This window comes from Dendrobates tinctorius, unplaced genomic scaffold, assembly GCF_039654945.1.
Source record: "Dendrobates tinctorius isolate UK_male_01 unplaced genomic scaffold, ASM3965494v1 ptg000011l, whole genome shotgun sequence".
NCBI lineage: Eukaryota > Metazoa > Chordata > Amphibia > Anura > Dendrobatidae > Dendrobates > Dendrobates tinctorius.
In genome coordinates this window covers 121,894,912-121,916,667 of record NW_027361679.1, presented here as the reverse complement: position 1 = coordinate 121,916,667, position 21,756 = coordinate 121,894,912, and the positions used below count along the sequence as shown (strand labels likewise).

The following is a 21,756-nucleotide window of genomic DNA, read 5'->3' as shown; positions in this document are numbered from 1 at the left end:
TGATACCCCAATGCTGAGCCGCTGCTGCTGTATGTGTCCCTATTACTGCACCTGATACCCCAATACTGAGCCGCTGCTGCTGTATGTGTCCCTATTACTGCACCTGATACCCCAATGCTGAGCCGCTGCTGCCGTATGTGTCTCTATTACTGCACCTGATACCCCAATGCTGAGCCGCTGCTGCCGAATGTGTCCCTATTACTGCACTTGATGCCCCAATACTGAGCCTCTGCTGCCGTATGTGTCCCTATTACTGCACCTGATACCCTAATACTGAGCCGCTGCTGCCATATGTGTCCCTATTACTGCACCTGATACCCCCTATACACACACGGCTCTGCTCCGCACCCCCTATACACACACGGCTCCACTCCGTACACCTTGTACACTTGCAGCTCTGTTCCGTACACCTTGTACACATGCGCTCTGTTCCGTACACCTTGTACACACACAGCTCTGCTCCGTACACCTTGTACACACGAATCTCTGCTATGTACACGCTGTACACACGTGGTTCCGCTCCGTACACCTTGTACACACCTGGCTCCGCTCCGTGCACTTTTACACATGCGGCTCTGCTCCGTACACCTTGTACACACACACCTCTGCTGTGTACACGCTGTACACACGCAGCTCTGATACGTACACCTTGTACACACCTGGCGCCGCTCCGTGCAATTGTACACATGCGGCTCTGCTCCGTACACCTTGTACACATGCGGCTCTGCTCCGTACACTTCGTACACACGTGGCTCTGCTCCGTACACGCTGTACACACGCGGCTCTGCTCCGTACACATTGTACACACTTGGCTCTGCTCTGTACAACTTGTACACACACGGCTCTGCTCTGCACACCCCGTACACACGCGGCTCCACTCCATACACCTCGCACACATATGGCTCTGCTCCGTATACACTGTACACACGGCTCCGCTCCGTACACCCCGCACACACACGGCTCTGCTCAGTACACGCCGCACACACACACGGCTCTGCTCTGTACACCCCGTACACACACGGCTCCGCTCCGTACACAAACGGCTCTGCTCACCCCATACACACGTGGCTCCACTCGTCTGTACACCTCATACATGCATATGCGAAAAGGAGATGAATCCAGCGAGCCAAGTTTGAAGTACATAAAAAATATTTTTCTTTATTTCAAACGTAGATTAAAAATATTATCCATAGCAGCATATTATATAGGCAGAGATAGGAAAAATTACTGCTGTAAAGCGCACGGCAAGACGCGTTTCGGCTAAACTTTTATCATTGTCATACATGCATATCTCTGCTCTGTACACCTTCTATACACATGGTTCCGCTCTGTACACCTCATACACACACAGCTCTGCTACATCCACCCTGTAAACCCCTCCTGACCCCACACAAAAACTTACTTCCCCTCATCCAGCACCATGACAACCAGCACAGCAGAATCCTGCAGCCACTGAAGCCCCTGATCATGTGATCCCCTGACTCCGCCCCTCCTGTGACCTCATCACAGGTCCTGTGCGCACAGAATAACCCTGGACGACATTGCTGGCTGTGAGGTGGGGGGCCCACTGCTGGCACTGGGGCCCCCCACCGCCTTCTCAGGGGACCATAGCGGCTGGGCAGCAGAGTAGGGAGCTCTGCCGCAGAATGTAACTGTATGGGCGCGCTGTGCACGCCAATACAGGTACAGTAGCGTTGCTCGGTGGGCCCCCTCAGAGCACGGGGTCTGGGGTCGACTGCCCCCTCTGCCCCCCCCGGTAGCTACGCTACTGGTCTAGCATGATGAAGAGACCTGAGTAGTCTTGAAAGCTTGCAATTTGTTACCATCTTTTCAGTTAGCCATTAAAAGGTATCAACCACTGAGGACTCTCAATTCTAAGTATTCTTCTATGCTGACAAAGTAATTAAAGAGTTCTCTCTTGGAAGAAGGGGAAGAAAAAAAAATTCAAGCATGCCTGATCATGGAGGGGTTACAGGGGTTTCACAGTTTCAGTAAATAATTGTCATTGATTGAAATATTATACAATTTACAAATATAAGTCTTCTTCATGGCTTGCAGTTATTAAATAGGAGACTTCATTGTTTATGAAAATCCTGGCTTTTGAAAAGTTCCAATACAATAAATAAACTTAGTGCCCTTAGGCTGTGTACCCATGTTGCGGATTGTATGCGTTTTTGCCGCATTTTTTGCCACGAAAACACTGCGAAAATGCATACAGATCGCACCCCATGCATTCCTATGGCATTCCACACCTGCTGGGCTAATGGTGCGTTTTTTTCCACGGCGAAATTGCATAGCGGAAAAAAATGCAGCAGACTCATTATTTTTGCTGAATCGCCGCGATTCCGCACACATTGGAATGCATGAGATCCGCTTACTTTCTGCATGTGGCTATGCCCACCATGCGCAAAGTGAGCGACTCATGTGCGGATGGTACCCACGGTCTGGAGGAGAGGAGATTGTCCTCCACGCCCTGGGTACCATATCCCTGTAAAAAAAAAAAGAATAAAAAATCGGGTTATACTCACCTTCCGGCGTCCCGCGCAACTCCCGTTCCCGGTAATGCCTTGCAGCAAGGACCTGTGATGACGTAGCGGTCTCGCAAGACCGCTATGTCATCAAAGGTCTTAGTCGCAAGGCATCGCTGGGAACGGGAGAATCGCTGAGGCCTGGGAATGCTGCACGGGACGCTGGAAGATGAGTTTATCACAATTTTTAATTTTTTTTTAAATTATTTTTAACATTTTATCTTTTACTATTGAGGCCGCATAGGCAGCCTCAATAGTAAAAAGTTGGTCACACTCGTCAAACACTATGCTTGACGAGTGTGACCAACCTGTCAATCACATTCCAAGCGATGCTTCAAATTGCTTGGAATGCGCTTGAATTCCGCACGCGAAAATCGCGTGAAAAAATGCTTGTTTTCGTGGGAAAAACGCATGCGAATTCCATGCGTTTTTCCCGCGGCAGGAGTTGCGGAAATGCAACGTGGGCACATAGCCTTAAGGGGAATTTGTCAATTGGTGCTTGTCATATCTGCAGGCAGGATATTACGGAGCAGGAGGAGATGATCAGATTGATACAGATGTCTTTGGGAAAATGTTATTTTTGAAATGCCTTGTGTTTGTTATGTATCTGTGTCCATTGGGCGGTCCAACTCAGTGACTGTCTTCCCTGTATAACTATGCATGAAGAGATAGGTGTCAATCACTGAGCAGGCCCACCCACTGGACTTACATACATACTTTAGAAACACCAACAAATGCAACAAATAGATACAAGTTAATAATAATAATAATAATCGATATTTTTATATAATATATTCCTCAGCAGTTTACAGTTTTGCATGCATTATCATCACTGTCCCTGATGGGGCTCACAATCTAAATTCCCTATCAGTATGTCTTTGGAATGTGGGAGGAAACTGGAGTATCCGGAGGAAACCCACACAAACACAGGGAGAACATACAAACTCCTTGCAGATTTTGTCCTTTTGCTGAATCTTTTACAACAAACCCATATATAGCTTTTTGCAGCTTTTCCCTCTCAATACTGTGCTGTTCAGATATCGCACTGTATGTTCAATGTTAGAAGTTCCCTTTAAACCTAAACAACAACAGGTAAAGTTTTCAAACAAGTTAAAGCTACTCCTGTACATTCACAGCAAATTGCAGGTTTGACACTTCTATCACTTCCCTCAGACTCCTCCTTTCTGAGGTCGTGGGGGTGGATTTGGGATCCACATCCTATACATTAGTGGGATACCATTGGTTTGATCCTTACTGTCAGGGTCACTAACTTGAGTTTTTACTTTTTCTGGACAGCTTATTAAAAAAAATCACGGACAGACACATTGGGAAACCATGGTAAATTATTTTGATTATAACTGATCACTACCGCCAATAATTCTGATCTGAAAACAATAGCTGCATTCACTGTGAACTGTAAAATGATGATAAGTATAATCAAAATAATCTGTGTAAGTTTCTTCAGCTTTAAAAAAATAAATCAGACGCCTTCAATTTTTTTTTATCAACAGAGTAAATAAGTGCCCTATTTTTTGAACAGTCCAGGAATTTCTGGAAGGTTGGCAACCCTGCCTACTATTCTAACATTTATCACCAGCCGATTCAAATTTTTGGGTTGGAATATCAATTTAAATGATATAACTGCCTCCAATTTCCACCAAATATGGATTTATACAACTTTCAATACAATGCTAGCTTTATAATTCTCGGACAGGAAAAATTATACAACAATTTTATCCTTCCGAAATTGGAGTGGGCCTCTTCTCGGACCCATTTGAAGTTGATTTTGTAGTCGTTTGCTTTCCACTAGGGTCTGTTTCTTATGAGCTGATTCTGAGACAACCTATTAAATGTTAATAATGATATCAAAGACTACAATAAAATTGAACTAAGTTTGCAGTTTCTGCTACCGTTTTTGGTATTTTCATTACTTGGGATTGGGTAAAGTTGTTGACTTCTGCAACCCACATCTATAAAGAGGACATTTCTCTGGATTTTTTAATTTAAACTGAGTGTCTCCTCCAATTGATGCCGTTCCACTGATCCTGAAACAGGTATTTTTTCTGCTTCCCTCCAGTCCAAAGTTATGGTTTCCTAGTAAAAAGGTTCTAATTTTCCCTTCACATAACTTGACATATTAATAATAAAGTTATTCTGTTGGGCACAAGAAACCCCGAGCTGAACCGACTTCTAGGCAGCTGATAGGTCTGTTATGGTGGCATTCATCAACTGGAATCGAGTTAAATTTTTGGTTAAGTACTAATAGTTCTGTGTATGTGGGTCATTAGTTATGTTCTGCGACAATCAGTAAATGTTGCCATTAAATTCTCCAACTGCAACAAAAACGTCATGTAAAGGCTTTTCAGTGCATTTTAATACCAGCACTCCCTTTACTTACCATATTTAGGAGTCTCAGTTCCAGCAGGTGTTCTCTGGGCTGCCTGCGTGTTTCTCTCATGCTACTGATCAGGCACCAAGCAACTCAAACAGTGCAGAACAAATACAGGTGGGAAGTGTAACGCCACACCTCCTATAACCGTTTTGTTGGGCTCTATTAACATGTCATTTATTTTAGTCTGCTTTTCAAGTTTATTCTGTAGAGGCCCTGATGCAATCTGATTGGTTCTGCGAGACATTCTGTAGGACATTTCACAATATGGGCCATCACGTATCTGTCAAATCTGAAACAAGAACTAGCTTTTTTTAACCCCTTTACTTCCGAGGGTGGTTTGCATGTTAATGACCGGGCCAATTTTTACAATTCTGACCACTGTCCCTTTATGAGGTAATAACTCTGGAATGCTTCAACGGATCTTGACGATTCTGAGATTTTTTTTTCGTGACATATTGTACTTCACGATAGTGATATTTAAGAAAAAAACGGAAATATGGCGAAAATTTTGAAGAAGGCAAGCGCTGAAACGTGCGTAGGTACCCGGCAGCACGATTTTGATTCTGGTAATCTAGGCCCTTATAAAATGTATTTCTTACTGCAGCACCTTGCACTTTAGCTCTTTGCACTGCAGCACTTTTTGTAGTGCTCTGTATAATTAGGTGTTTAGCACTTTGGTGCTTTATTTTATGCACTTCAGCACTTTTTCACATAAATTATATATTTATATATTTTATTAATAGATCTATATATTTTTGTGGATTTGATTTTTGGTGCACATCATTGTATACTCAATTTTAGTAATCACCTCAATTGTTTGGTTTGTTTTATGTATGCTTTTAAGGTGTTTTACAGTAATTAATTTATATATATATATGAAATATTCCTTTGGCCATATCTACTTAAATACTCTTATTGAAGTTTATGATAAATATTTTTCAAACATGCTCCGTTTTATTAAGCTAATTTTTATTATATTGCTTAAAATATTTTGTATACTTAATAAAATTTGACATATTATACTATATTTTATTTTTGTCTTTATTGCACAATATTTTTATAGGATCTTTTGTTTCCTGTAATTAGTAGTGCATGGAGGTGTGGTACAATTTGAAGCAATCTTTCATACACAGGCCTGGTTTTTTGGGGCAGGTGTTGCATCGATAAATGGTGTCCTTGCATGTTCCCCTTTTGTAACACACTCGGCACCTTTTTTGCGGCTTACCTTTTTTTTCAGTTGGCGGGAGCACCCCCAGGAAATGCTGACCTGGCACGATACGAGCAACTTCAGTTCCGAAAGTACTGGGGCCCGCTCCTTCCTGAATGCCAAATATCAGAGCCTTAACCACTACCTCCTGGAACTGAAGGTACGATGTATCGGTGTGGCATGCACATTGTGACAGCAAGAAAGCGTTAAGCATTGCCATTTGTACGATGCGCACGGCCATCTTTTGTACCACACCTTGGCCTTTTTCAAAGCACTGTACGGTTGGAGGAGTTGATCAGAGAGATCAACGCCCCCCATGTTTTTGTTGTACCCAAGTACACAGTCCGGTTTCCAGACCTGTGTAGAGGTACCCCTTACAGTGCTGAGGGAGCTGCTATCACCGTGTATGGTGGTCAAGGGAAGGACATTACTCTTGTCCTTGTACTTGATTACCAGCAGGTGGTCGCTACATTGGGCTCTGCTGTCACCCCTTCTGAGCATCTGCCCAAGTAGCGTGTTTGAGAGGCCTCTCTGATTTTTGAGGACAGTATCGCAGGATGCGATACCTCGCGCAGAGAGGGATTTGAAGAGTGGGACGGTGGTATAACAGTTATCAGTGTAGAGGTGATAACCTTTATCCAGCCATGGTGTCCTTTCCTTTGTAAACTCTAAACCTGTGCTTGTACCCTGAGGTACTGTCACACAGCTTATAAAGTTTGTTTCCATACCTGGCCCTCTTGCTGGGCAGGTGCTGACAGAATCTGAACCTTCAATTAAAATGAACTAAGGACTCATCCAAGCAGATGTCCCTTTGGGGCACGTACACTTCAGACGGTCAACGTTGAGGATCATCTCGTGGGGGACACTGTGCATTATCGGTATAATGCAAGAATTTGTGGATGACCTCAAAACGCGTCCGGGCCATGACCATTCAGAAAACTGGAGTGTTGTAAAAAATATCAACACTCCAATATTGCCAAATTTCTGGCTTCTTCAGGATCCCCATGTGAAGGACCAGGCCCCAAATCTGCATAATTTCAGCTGCGTCTACAGGAGACCAGTTAGAAAATGATGAACCAAGGTTTTGGGCTAAAAATTGACGAGCATATAACATAAATTAGTTTGGTCCACCATGAGGTTAACAAAATCCTCAGAGAAAAAGACTTTGAAAACATTGGTACTTGATCCTAGGCTGGGACATCACTGCTTCAGCCAATCTGATTGGCTGAAACAATGAGAGAGGCTGTGACTGGCTGTTCAGAATTGAACAGTGGGCGGGGACACCCCCGGGATGCCCACACCATCTTCCTACAGGTAAGATGGCGCCGGAATTTTAATGCGATCACCGCAACTTCAATCAGGGTGGTCGCATTAAACATATGACGTAGTATCCCATCCATGGTAAGACAGGTCATAGTCGGATGTCAGAGAGGGGTTAACCTTTGAGAAGTTACATGTTGCTAGTTTCACTTTTTTTATAATTATTTCTCTGTGTGGATGTGCATGCACTAGGAATGAGCGAACATGCTCGGTAATACTCGGTTATCACTCAAGTATCATGGTGCTCTTTACTTGGCGAGTAATAGGTGGTACTCAATGTAAAACTCAAATCCCCGCCCTGCATCATTGGTGCCTGTTACACAGCCAATAAGCATGCAGAGATTGCCTGTGAGTCACTGTAATGCCGTAGCCATCTTTGTTCTGGATTTACTGTGATTGGCAGGCCTTGTGACATGATCAGAGGTTATAATAGGACAAACGCCGCCTGGCTTAGCACACTGAAGCCATTGCACAGGTGTGTGACACTTCATATTGGAGGGAGAGAGGGCTTGTCAAGGCCTATGTGCGCAGTATAACGAATCATAGGCCTGTAGTCTTGATACTGGTGCTGAAGCTGAGCTTTCATACTAACAGCCGATCTAAGGGCTAATCGTTTGCAGCACATACAATCTGCATTTAGCCTAGGGAGACAGAGTCGCAGGAGCCGGAAGAGCGACAGAATCCAGTCTGTAGACAGGGATTAGGCCTAAGCAGTCTGATGGCAAATATATAACTGCAGTTTTTTGTCGGTGCTGGAAAAATTGAATACATTTTGATCCATCAAGTATTATGTGCTTTGAGGTCATTTTTGTGTTATATAACACACCCAAAAATTGTTGAAACATTTTTATAGGCTACATTTCTCAGCCACACACTGTTCCATAGAGTGGAGTACATTTCTGTGATCCCTAAGAGTGAACACAAACTTTCAAAAATTTTTCAGCCATACAGTGTTACATGGACTGTGAACATTTCTGTGATCTCTAAATATTAACAAAAGGTTTTCAAAAAATTGTAGGCCTCCATTTCTCAGACATACAGTGTTAGGCCACAGCCCCGGTCCTCAGTGCGGGAAGCAGCGCCGGGTGTTGATGCGAGAGACTCGTGTGAGTTTCTCACATCACACATGGTAGTGTGATCCTGGCCTTTCGTGGTCTGTGAACGTTTCTGTGATCTCTAAAACTGTAAAAAAGCTTATAAACATTTTATAGGTCTCCATTTCTCAGACATTCAGTGTTACATGGTTTGTGAATATTTCTGTGATCTCTAGAAGAAAAGAAAAAGAGCTTTTAGAAATTATGTAAGCTTCCATTTCTCAGCCATTCAGTCTTACGTGGTCTGTGAACATTTGTGATCTCTAAAACTGAGAATAAGCATTGAAACATTTTTCTGTATTGAATTTGATTGTCATCCATACACTTTTGCATTCTTTCTGTTACACTTTGGTGGAATAGACTCACAAAAACCGCTTTGATTGCTGCAGGTGACCAAATTTTTTCTTTTATTAAAGATAAACTTGGTGTCAAGAGACCTGATAATTACAAAATGCGTAAGGCGTGCATTAATGGATGGGGAAGTGGAAGCGCTGATGATGCAATCACCGGCTGTACTAGCACCTTCCAGGAGCATATCGAACCAGGACTTGACATTGCATGGTGTGGTAAGCTGCTTTTTCTTCCTACACTAATGCCTCTGTGACTGATACAGCTCCACCTTTTTTCATATATGAAAATCATCATTATTATGGATTTAATGAAAGCTAGGGATGAACTTTTATGTGCCCATGGTTTTTCGCTGTAAGTTTTTCTTTTTACCCACTACATGTGATGTGGATGTTGGACTTTTTTGCTGCTTGCATTATAGTTTTTGCTTTGATGTTCCTAATATTTATATTTATTTTTTTCTCTCTGTTTACTGATCTCATCTGTCAGTTAAATATCAGCAGCCATGGATTTACGCATAGCAAAACTAGCCCAGGTGTTCAGTGATGATGTGGATACTACTCCTGATACACCAGGATTAAATGAACTTTTTCAGAAATTGGACAAGCTCTCTGGTCAGAAATTGAAAACTTGGTGGGACCATAATACTTTCACGAAATATCTGCAGAAGGAAATGATTTCACATGGACTACGGATTAAAAAAATCCCCACATACAGCTTTGGCAAAAATTAAGAGACCACTGCACAGTTTTATAAAAATCGGCTTCTCTACATGTCTGACAGCAATTCCATTCCAGTGTCAGTTGAATTCCAACCAGAGTTACACCTCATTCTACTTAATGTGCTTCTGATTAGGTGATCACCTGAACCAAATCTTATTTATCGAAGGAAAGTATAAAAAAATACCTTGCTGTGGTGTTCACAATCCTCTTGCAATAGAACAAGCTGGATGGCAAAACAAGTGCTAGTAATATCCCAAAAGTAATAGGAATGAAAAAATAACTTTTAACCATGCCAAATGAGTTGGAAAGAAAAGTCTTAAGTAAGGAAAAGAAGGGCTCAATTCTGGCTTTACTAGCAGAGGGATACGGTGAGCGTCACGTTGCCTCCATCCTTAAAATTTCTAAGACTGCAGTCCATTACAACAAGGTCAAGCAGCAGACATTGGGGACAGCAAAGCTACAGACGGGCAGATGGCGAAAATGACTCTCCACTGACCAGGATGACCGTCATCTTATTCGAATGTCACTCAGCAACCGCAGGATGACATCAAGTGACCTACAAAAGGAATGGCAAATGGCAGCTGGGGTGAAGTGCAAGGCTAGAACAGTTAAAAACAGGCTCCTAGAGGTAGGGTTCAAGTCATGTAAAGCTGGAAAAAATCCTTTCATCAATGAGAAGCAAAGGAGAGCCAGGATGAAGTTTGCCAAAGACCATAAGGATTGGACCATAGAGGACTGGAGTAAGGTAATCTTCTCTTATGAGTCTAATTTTCAGCTTTGCCCAACACCTGGTCGTCTAATGGTTAGACGGAGACCTGGAGAGGCGTACAAGCCACAGTGTCTTGCACCCACTGTGAAATTTGGTGGAGGATCGGTGGTGATCTGGGGATGCTTCAGCAAGGCTGGAATTGGGCAGGTTAATCTTTGCAAAGGACGTATGAGAGCTGAGTGCGCAGGACCCGGGAGACGTGGTGGGATCAGGCGCCATCCTCCCCCCAGTTTCAGACAACAACATAGGTGAGGCAGGATCCTTGGGGGGTCGGCAGTAAGTCCTCGGTGCTCTTCAGCCGCCCCGCAAAGTCCCTAGGCTTCCCTCTCCTGGCTGAGCACCCGTCTGGCCGCACTCTCCGACACCTGAGGTGCCTAGGCTGTGGATTGCCTGCCACCCCCGGCCCCGCGTGGTGCTCTCCCCGGGCACGCCGCCCTCCCTCCTCTGATCATAAATAATTCACCCTTCCAGAGCTCATCTCCTGGGCCCCCCACATTGCCTGGGGAGGGCCCCCTCATCCGGGTTGCTCCCTTTTGCTGTGGCTGTGGTGCCACTGGGATGAAGCACCGCTTGGGTGCCCGACGTGGTCCTCTTCTTCTCCAGCGCCATCTTGCAAGGAAGGAGAGGAGTTGTTGCCGCTCTGCACACGGCTCATGGAGTGGCGCTGAGGGCACTGCAGGCCAGATAAGCCTGCCTGACTCTCAATACTCAATATAGCAACTTTGACAGTACTCTGCTGCCATCTAGTGGCTATTCAGCACAATTGCATATCAAATTAGTCACTATAGCCTCTATTAAAGCCTCTCTGGAAGACCCATTAGCAAATCTGCATTGCATCCAAGCAAACTGGTCTAATTGGGTTCATTCTGCTATTTTGCATCCCGAGACTTTCATGATGATTTAATCCTTAGCCCCCATATCCTATTAAGGACAACGCAAAATATGCTCCCCCTCTGATTATTTCTACCCTAAACTGGGCATAAAATACCGGATTCTCCTTTAACATAAAGATATCCTCATGCCAAAATCATGTAAAACCAACTCAGTGAATCCTACTAATAGGACCCCCTCACTAACAGACCTTGATGATAATATACGGTATCTCCTGGATCATACTCTCCAGCGGAATCATGTAGTTACTCCATACCAGACGGAGTCAATTCAGAAATGATCCCAGTATCTACAACCAGGATTCCAAGTACCCCTACCCTTGATCAAACAGTTTTACTCTCACAGTTCCAGACCATCCTACATTCTGAACTATCCAAAATGTCGGACAGGTTGACCAAAGAAGTTTCTAAAGAGATTAGGGAGCTGGGTTCCCGAACTTCCGATCTTGAAGAAAAGATGGACTCGAGCTCTGCAGCCCTTATCACCCATAAAAAGGAGATGGACATGCTCCATGAGGATTTATACCCTCAAAAACAAGCTAGAGGACTTTGAAAACCGTGCCCGCAGGTGTAACATTCGCATTACGGGTTTACCTGAAACCATCACAGACCTCCAATCTACAGCGACAGCTCTGTTTCAAGAACTCCTACCCGGAATCTCTATAGAACGCCTAGAAATAGACCGCATCCACAGAGCTTTAAACAAACGCAAGCCAGACAGCCCACCACCAAGACATAATCCTCAAACTGCATTTCTATAAAACAAAAGAACAACTCCTGCAGAATTCTTTGAAATTTCAAGGCCACTCCTATGAACTTTTTCCCGACCTGGCCTCCACTACTATCACTAAAAGACGGGCTATGAAACCATACATAGAAATTTTCTGCTCCAATAAAAAGTATGGTTGGGGATTCCCATTTAAATTGATCTTCACCCACCTAGACGTGGTCCACAGAGTCCTCTCTCCTGAGGGCGCTAGCCGCTGCCTTACTAAATTACGGCTTATGGAACAGTCCTTGCCTCCTCTGGCCTTCCTCCGAACCCAAGGATCGCCATTCCAGACTGCAGGACCCAGCTTCTCCTCCTTGACTATGTACCTTAATCCCTAGTTTAACTTCATTTTCATGATGGCCAACCGGCTACTCTACAGGGTGTTTTTTTCTCTATCCATTGTTATAATTGTTAGACTGGCATTTTCAATGTTTTGGAACTCTGTTCGATAACACATACTGTATTTTAGGCACATCCAAAAGACTTCTTTAGCAGAAATATTACTCGTGGTTATCCAGTTTTTGTTTCAGATACCTCTTGAACGTGTAACCCTGATATTCACCTATCCAGAAGTACTTGAGCGTTCCAGTTCTTCCCTAGGATCAAGATCTACAGCTGCTTCCCAACTGCATCACGGGGAAGGATAACTGAATATGCTCATTAAACCTGTAATTGGTCATCAACCCTTACGGATGTATTCTTGAGATTTTGTTCAAAACTCTATTGTACTATTACACTGGTCAACAGCATTTTTGGTGCCAAAGATATTTCATCGAATTTAGGGTATTTTTGGGGTGCTGATTCTGAATATGTCATCAGTTTTGCCAGATTGGCTCAAGTTTTTGAGATTTTTGGTATCTTATTTATAGCACTTGTTGGTAAATGCGACGCATCATCTCATTAATTTCTTTGGATTAGTACTTGAACTGAGCAGTTCTCAATATAGTTTTGTGTTAATTAGTGTTCTAAAAGTTTGTTCATAGCTTGATTTTTGCACTAACTTTATGTTGTTGTCTGTTTTCCAGTGAAAAGCATGAACTCATCAAGAAGAAGTTGTCTTAACGATCCAGACTCATTCTGTTACATTTGTGGTGAATACACACTGCCAAAACATAGAAGAAACATAACAGACTTCGTAAAAAAAGTGTATTTTGCCTATTTTGGGGTTATGCTTGGGGACCAAGACAAGTTTTGGGCACCACACATAGTGTGCAAAGCATGTATCGAATTATTACGAAAATGGAGCAAAGGACAAAGAAAAAGCTTCAAATTTGGTGTTCCAATGGTGTGGAGAGAGCCAAAAAATCATCATGATGACTGTTATTTATGGTAAACACAGGTACAGGCACATCTTCACAATGAGGGACAGGCCTTCTTGCAGATTCCATGTTACTCCCATTTTCGTTTCTTATGCTTATTGAATCCTTGCACTTGCACTGCACAGAAATAACAGTCATCATGATGATTTTTTGGCTCTCTCCACACCATTGGAACACCAAATTTGAAGCTTTTTCTTTGTCCTTTGCTCCATTTTCGTAATAATTCGATACATGCTTTGCACACTATGTGTGGTGCCCAAAACTTGTCTTGGTCCCCAAGCATAACCCCAAAATAGGCAAAATACACTTTTTTTACGAAGTCTGTTATGTTTCTTCTATGTTTTGGCAGTGTATATTCACCACAAATGTAACAGAATGAGTCTGGATCGTTAAGACAACTTCTTCATGATGAGTTCATGCTTTTCACTGGAAAACAGACAACAACATAAAGTTAGTGCAAAAATCAAGCTATGAACAAACTTTTAGAACACTAATTAACACAAAACTATATTGAGAACTGCTCAGTTCAAGTACTAATCCAAAGAAATTAATGAGATGATGCGTCGCATTTACCAACAAGTGCTATAAATAAGATACCAAAAATCTCAAAAACTTGAGCCAATCTGGCAAAACTGATGACATATTCAGAATCAGCACCCCAAAAATACCCCAAATTCATTAAAATATTTTGGACACCAGAAAAAAAATTTTTTTTCGTTGACCTGTGTTATTAGCCCAATGTTCTGTTATAATACCCTCTAAAATTCAACGCTTACACACTCTAGACTTGATGGCGCTTAACCCTACTACCCATCTCTCAGAATTGCTCTTAATATTCACCATGCCAAACCCCTCCTCCCTGGCTATTCGAACTTATGTATGATCCGCTTTTTGGTCTAATCTGTCCCCTCCCTATACAGTTTACTTTAATACTTAGGGTCCCATCACACCAAACAATGCACCAGCGATCCTTACAACGATATGACCTGGTCAGGATCGCTGGTGCATCGCTACATGATCGCTGGTGAGCTGCCAAACAGGCAGACACACCAGCAATCAGGACTAGTGAGGACGCTGGTATCCAAGGTAAATATCGAGTAACTAAGCGCGCACGTCGCTTAGTTACCCGCTGTGTACCTTGGATACCTGCGTGCTCGCGCTGAGAGCTGGTATCCAAGGTAAATATCGGGTATCTAAGTGCGTGTGGCACTTAGTTACCTGCTGTTTACCTTGGATACCAGCTCCCAGCGCGAGTACGCTGGTATCCAAGGTACACAGCGGGAAACTAAGCGCCACGTGCACTTATTTACCCGATATTTACCTTGGATACCAGCTCCCAGTGTCTGCTTACAGCGCTGGGAGCTCGCTGTTCGTTGGTCTCCCACTGCCACACGCGATGCGTGCTGGCCAGCGGGAGACCAACGATCAAAAAATGGCCCAGGACAATCCTGCACGATCAGTGATACCCGGCGGGGGGGGCCCGTCGCTGATGCGTGTCACAAACAGCGAGATCGCTGGTGAGACAAAGTTCACAAATTCGAAAAAGTATGGCTCCCCTGGGTGGAATACGCCAATCATAGCCCCTTTGCCACGCCTGTATTTCATCTAAACGCTCCTGACTCCCCTGACTCTGGTTGAGTCACTTATTTGGAATGGGACAAAATACACCCTCTTCATTGGGCTCCTTTTCCCTCCCCTTACCCTCTTGTAGGGAAGGTGACCTGACGGACAGACGGACGTGTCAGTATAGAGAAAGATTGGTTTGCACAGTTTAGACAGTTGTCAGTTACTACAGTGGGGAAACAGCTAGGAAAGTGTAGTGGACGTGCAGTACCTTGGGTTGACGATTAGATGGCAGGGAGGAGTGTGAGCAATGGAATTGACATCAGCTTAGGGCTTTAGAAACCGTTGGTCATGGGGGGCGGAGTTACAGTGACAGGGGACCGGGAGTGCTATAAATACTGAGGGAGGGTTCCAGAAGGTTCCAGTCCCCAGGGGGAGCTCCAGTGACAGGAGGACTGTGACAGTCTGTGCGCTGTGAAGAGAATCCAAACCAGGGGGACTGAGGAGAGAGAACGTCAGGGGGGTGGTCCTGACAGGAATACCACAAAACAGACGAGACACAGAGATTAAACCGACGAGGCACAGAGGTTACGGACACCGTGTTAAGAAAGACGTTGTGACCAGTGAAATTACTGTTGGTTTATGGGCCTAAGGCGGCCACAGTGACGGATCTGTCAAAAGCGTCAACAAGAGTAAGGGGACAGTATGTATATACAGTATACATCCCTGACGAAAGTGCGGTGTTCTGTGGTGTATTGTAACCAGAGAGCCCTGAGGAAAGATTACGGAGTGCTGTGAGGCTGTCAGGCGGACAGCGGTCAAATAAAGCTTGGACCTGCTGCACCCAGTATCTGTCTCCATCTTGTCTCTGTTTCGTCTCTGCGCGGTAAGAAGAGGGACCACCCCCCCAGCTCGGCCCACCGACCCTACATTTGGCGTAGTCGGCAGGATCGCCGCCGCTATTACCCCATCTTCTGCGGCAGGCCTGCCTCAAGTAATGGGAAGAGATTTGGACTATGTTGCGTGGAGTGAAAACACCTGTGGATTACAACTGGCTTACCTGTGGATTACAAATAGGGAGCGCTGTGGTGACTCAGTGGTGCTGACAGAAGATCCGGGGCGGTACCGGGTGCTGCGCAAGATGGCGGCATTGCTACAACGCAGGGGAGAGGTCCGAGTGTTTGCAGTTGTGTTGAATGGACTGGGGCCCCCTCCAACGTACCCCCGTGGACAGCAGTATGTGCCCGGAGGCCGACGCTCCCATGTACTGGACACTGGCAGATGGGTGGAAAGGTCTGCCAACGCCCCACCCAGCAGGAGTGGCACAGAAGAAAAGCTTGGCTGCAGCTGTCTGGCGCAATTCGATTGCTGCCCAACGGACGGTATGAGACGCTGCGGGTGTCGGGGCATCGGCCTCCTAGAGTGGCAATGGCGGCGGGAGATGGAGCTGTGCCAGAAGTCGCCCTCAGAGTCACGGGTGAGCAGCGGGATACTGAGCTGGGAAGAGGAGCCTGAGCGGAGTCATCGAGAGCAGCCGCAACCAATACCGGCAGAGGACTTCTCAGCGGAGCCCCCGAGTCCGGAGGGAAGGCCCGCAGGACAGTGGAGCAAGGAACGGAGGCTGCGGGGGAAACCGCGTGATGATGGGACGCAGGCCGCAGCGCCGGGGAAGGTGAGAGTACCCCGGCCCTATCAGTGCCTCCGCAAGCGGCCCCCACCATTCTGCTGCAGCACGCGGCCCCCTGCGCACCGGAAGGCCTAGTTAACACGGGCCCTGTGGTGTATGCGGAGCTGAGCGAGGCCCCCGCTCAAGTCCCTGAGCTACCCTGCCCGGAGCTACCAGTGCGGCGCTCATCCGACGAAGACGCTGCTGCGCTCCCCTTGCCAAGAGTAGCTGCCTTGTTGGAACCGGCCATTACTCCGGCTCTGTTGGAAGTAATGAATGCGGCCTGTCCTGAGGCCGCGGTAATACCGGTGCTGGAGTCGGTTGCGGCCGGCTTAGCGGATCCTGTGATTCTAATCCCCGAGGACCCGGTTGTCCCCGTTTGCCATCTGACCCCAACGGCTGTTGGGCCGCAAAGATCATCAGCAGCTCCTGTCCCACGGTCTTTTTCGGCGGAGTCCCGCCCACCGGACTCCAGGGCCCGTGCTGTACCCTCTGTGTGGGTGGCAGAGGTGATCAAAAAGAAGAAGGCCCGGGAGCAGGAAGTGTGGAACCTGCTCCACACTCAAGGAGAGGCCGGCATGGAAAAAGAGAGGTCTAGGGGACGGCTGGTCTATACCAATCTGGACCGGGGATACGGGTTTATCCGTGACGAAACAGGCCAGAAGGTTTACATTAATGTGGCCTCAATTCGCCATGGTCGGGCTCTACATGAAGGGGACTTAGTGTCATACTATAAGGAGTACTGCCCCCCGCGGGTATTATGCGGTGGCAGTGCTAGCGGAGCCCGAAGGAAGCGAATCCCCGTAAAGAGGACTTGAATGGACACCCTCAGTATTCCCGGAACTCCACGGCTGTGGGGTCCCTCACTACTGACCGCTAGAAGGCGGATTGAACTGTCAGGAGTTCGTAGCAGCGTTGTGCAGGTAATAAGGACAGTTGCGTTTAGAGTGAAAAAAAAAATGTTTTTGTTGTTTATCTGATGCAACTATATTTTCTCTTTCTTTCTTCTTTCTATGTTCCTTGTATGGAAAGTATACGTAAAATTGTTTGTCTGACAGAACGGGGAAACGGAAAAGCGGAGGAGTGTCGAGGTCCAAGGAAGGGGGGAGGACGGAAGGGGATCTGCAATGTTATGTTGTTATATGTTGGTTTTAAAAGCAAAGGAAAATGAAAAAAAAAAAATATAAAAATGGGGTACTTGTGATATTGTAAAGTTATTTTGTTGTATAAGATGCACAAGTAAAGGCAACAGGTCCAGGCAAGAGAAGGTCTGAGGGATCAACGGGAAGTGTGAGATCCGAAGAGGGGTCTATGTGTGAAGAGGGTCTGGGAGACCGAGACGCCGACCATGACATGTAACTGAAAGAAAGGTAAAAGATGGAAGACGTGAGAAAGACAGCCGTCCTAGGTCAGGTCCCCAACACCACGGACACCCCTGAAGGAGGAAAGCGGACGCTGGTAATGATCTGGTAAGTGTGATATCTCGATCATGGCGTACCGAATAGTGGAAGGTAACAGTAGGGGAGAGTAGGGGAAGGTACACACCATAGAGAGAATATGGGTGTACCTAGCCCAATTTGAAAGATGTTGTCATGTGGCGTGCACGCTGGTGAGTAGCAGTAGGCTGATCAGAGCACAGTGCTCCCAGTATGGTTCGGCCCCCGCAGGTAGTGGGTTTGGCCCAACAGCTGGTCCGACAACAGAGTGTAGGTGAAGCTTCAGAACGACGAAGGCAGGGATGACAATTGTCGAGGACGACAATGGACAAAGGAAGGGGGAGTGTAGGGAAGGTGACCTGATGGACGGACCGACGTGTCAGTATAGAGAAAGATAGGTTTGCACAGTTTAGACAGGTGTCAGTTACTACAGTGGGGAAACAGCTAGGAAAGTGTAGTGGACGTGCAGTACCTTGGGTTGACCATTAGATGGCAGGGAGGAGTGTGAGCAAAGGACTTGACAACAGCTTAGGGCTTTAGAAACCGTTGGTCATGGGGGGCGGAGTTACAGTGACAGGGGACCGGGAGTGCTATAAATACTGAGGGAGGGTTCCAGAAGGTTCCAGTCCCCAGGGGGAGCGCCAGTGACAGGAGGACTGTGACAGTCTGTGCGCTGTGAAGAGAATCCAAACCAGGGGGACTGAGGAGAGAGAATGTCAGGTGGGTGGTCCTGACAGGAATACCGCAAAACAGACGAGACACAGAGATTAAACCGACAAGGCACAGAGGTTACGGACACCGTGTTAAGAAAGACGTTGTGACCAGTGAAATTACTGTTGGTTTACGGGCCTAAGGCGGCCACAGTGACGGATCTGTCAAAAGCGTCGACAAGAGTAAGGGGACGGTACGTATATATACGTCCCTGATGAAAGTGTGGTGTTCTGTGGCGTATTGTAACCAGAGAGCCCTGAGGAAAGATTGCGGAGTGCTGTGAGGCTGTCAGGCGGACAGCGGTCGAATAAAGCTTGGACCTGATGCACCCAGTATCTGTCTCCATCTTGTCTCTGTTTCGTCTCTGCGCGGTAAGAAGAGGGACCACCCCCCCAGCTCGGCCCACCGACCCTACACTTTCACCCTGTTATTTCCCAATTGTTTGTTTGTTCCCCTCCCTAAATGCAACCTTATGGCATATATGTCCGTATTAAGGTTTTTTAATATTTACCTTGATTGTAAACTTCAATAAAAATTTATTGTTAAAAAAAGTCCAAATTTCTCAGAGATTCCTATGATTACAAAAACAATAAAGTCTACAATTCGTCCACCAAGTCTACTGTTCACCTGGCGTAAAATCTATTTTGAAGAATCACACACCAAAATGCCCTGATACAACTAACAGAAATAAAAATGTCTCATTTTCCTCATCGGATTTCAATTATACGGATTATGATACTAATACTTCTGGCCATAGTTCTCATACTACCAAGTTCGCCCAACCTCACAGCCAAAAAACGTAGGAGGAGGGAAGGTGTTAGGATCAAGGATCACCCCATACACATGCGGCTCCGCTCCGTACACCCCATACACATGCAGCTCCGCTCCGTACACTTCGTACACACACGGCTCCGCTCTGTACACACACGGCACCGCTCGCACAAACCATACACAAGCGGCTCTGCTCCGTACACTCATGGCTCCGCTCTGTACACCTCATACACACACAGCTCTGCTACATCCACCCTGTAAACCCCTCCTGACCCCACACATAAACATCCAGCACCATGACAACCAGCACAGCAGAGTCCTGCATACACTGAGGCCCCTGATCATGTGACTCCTGACTCCTCCCCTCCTGTGACTTCATCACAGGTCCTGTGCTCACAGAACAGCCCAGCGACATCATTGCTGGGATTTATAGGATGATGTGGAAATGGCTGGCACAGTGTTCTCAGCTGGATGAGGGGAGTTTGCGCCTATTCTAGGAGTTGTGCCCAGCCACCAGTGCGCCTGACATTTGCACACAGCACGGCCGGTCAGTTGTAGTCACTCATGCAGGGCATGGCCGGGACTAATGAAGGCGGCATGAGCTTTGGCTGGGGGCGGGGCCCACCGGAGGATCCTCCTGTGTCCCGGTGCCTCAGTCCTACCCTGCACACCATTAATTCAAATATTAATTGCGACATTGATCAGTTTATTGTATAGAATGCAGCATCTGCAAAATGAGATATTTAGGCTGCGCCACAAGAAAACTAAAGAAAAGAATTGCAGAGCACATTGCCAATATATAAAGTAAAAACAGCACATACTCAGGGGCTGTGAAACTTGTCACTTTATTTCTTCAGAATGATCTTTCCAGTTTTTCTTTCGGGTTGAAAGAATCATTAAACCTAATCAAGGAGGGAACTGGCAAAAAGAACTCATGTTGCAGGAAGCTTTCTGGATTCTCCATTTGGATACTAAGTATCCAAATGGGATGAACCATAAAAATGATCTCTTTTATATTTATTGAAATTAATAGTCATACTTTTCAATATTAAATGCAAATAATATTTTCAAATTAAAGTATACAAATTAATTTTGTTTTACTACATCTTTCATTCTCTGAACACCTGCTTCTGCTAAAAGCTGATAACTCAGAACATCAAATTGTACATTAGTCCATACACCACGTCATTTTCAATTCAATTATCCCTCAATTACCATTAGGCCTGTTTCACACTTCAGTTTTTTGTGTCAGTCAAAATCCGCCAAAAAGGCGGAAAGCGGATCCGTTCCTAAGGCTGGTTTCACATTTGCGTTTTTTTTCGCGGTAATTTAGCGCTAAATAGCGCATGCGTTTTTTTTCCCTATACTTTGCATGGGATGCGCTTATGTGCGCATACACATGCGTTTGTACGCGTTTTACCGCGCATGCGTTTTTTTGCGGTATGCGCTCGGGCGCACAAAATGCAACTTGTTGCATTTTTTGTGCGTCCGATTTGCCTCAAAAAAACGCATGCGCGCGCAATGCGTTTTTTTACAGCAAGACACCCATTATAAGTCTATGGTGAGCATATGTGCGCATTGGCATGCTTATGTATGCGTTTTTTTGCACATGCGTTTTTTTTTTTACCATTAGTTTAGACAATGGAATTTAGGGGTTTGGGTAAAGTTAGGGTTAGTTAAGGGGGTTAGGGTTAGGGTCAGGGTTAGGGTTAGGGTTAGGGTTAGGGTCAAGTATGGTTTGGTTAAGGGTCAGGGTCAGGGTTAGGGTCAGGGTTAGGGTTAAGTATGGTTTGGTTAAGGGTTAGGGTCAGGGTTAGGGTTAGGGTTAGGGTTAGGGTTAAGGTTAAGTATGGTTTGGTTAAGGGTTAGGGTCAGGGTTAGGGTTAGGGTTAGGGTTAGGGTCAGGGTTAAGGTTAGTTAGGGTTTGGGTTAGGGTTAAGTATGGTTTGGTTAAGGGTTAGGGTCAGGGTTAGGGTTAAGTATGGTTTGGTTAAGGGTTAGGGTCAGGGTTAGGGTTAGGGTTAGGGTCAGGGTTAGGGTCAGGGTTAGGGTTAAGTATGGTTTGGTTAAGGGTTAGGGTCAGGGTTAGGGTTAGGGTTAGGGTTAGGGTTAAGGTTAAGTATGGTTTGGTTAAGGGTTAGGGTCAGGGTTAGGGTTAGGGTTAGGGTTAGGGTTAGGGTCAGGGTTAGGGTTAGGGTTAAGGTTAGTTAGGGTTTGGGTTAGGGTTAAGTATGGTTTGGTTAAGGGT

General features: G+C 45.6%; 1 protein-coding gene across 2 annotated transcripts in view; it reads right to left on the bottom strand.

Moving 5' to 3' along the window:
- The window catches only part of LOC141050203 (uncharacterized), a 134,333-nt gene that overhangs the window by 74,484 nt on the left and 38,093 nt on the right, over positions 1-21,756 (bottom strand). The window contains exon 1 of one of the 2 annotated variants that reach the window (XM_073547048.1): positions 9,796-11,025. The exons of the other annotated variant lie outside the window; for it this stretch is intronic. The gene's annotated coding sequence lies outside the window, so the exon portion shown is untranslated. Of the gene's footprint in view, positions 1-9,795; positions 11,026-21,756 lie in introns of those variants that run through there. 2 annotated transcript variants of the gene reach the window in all.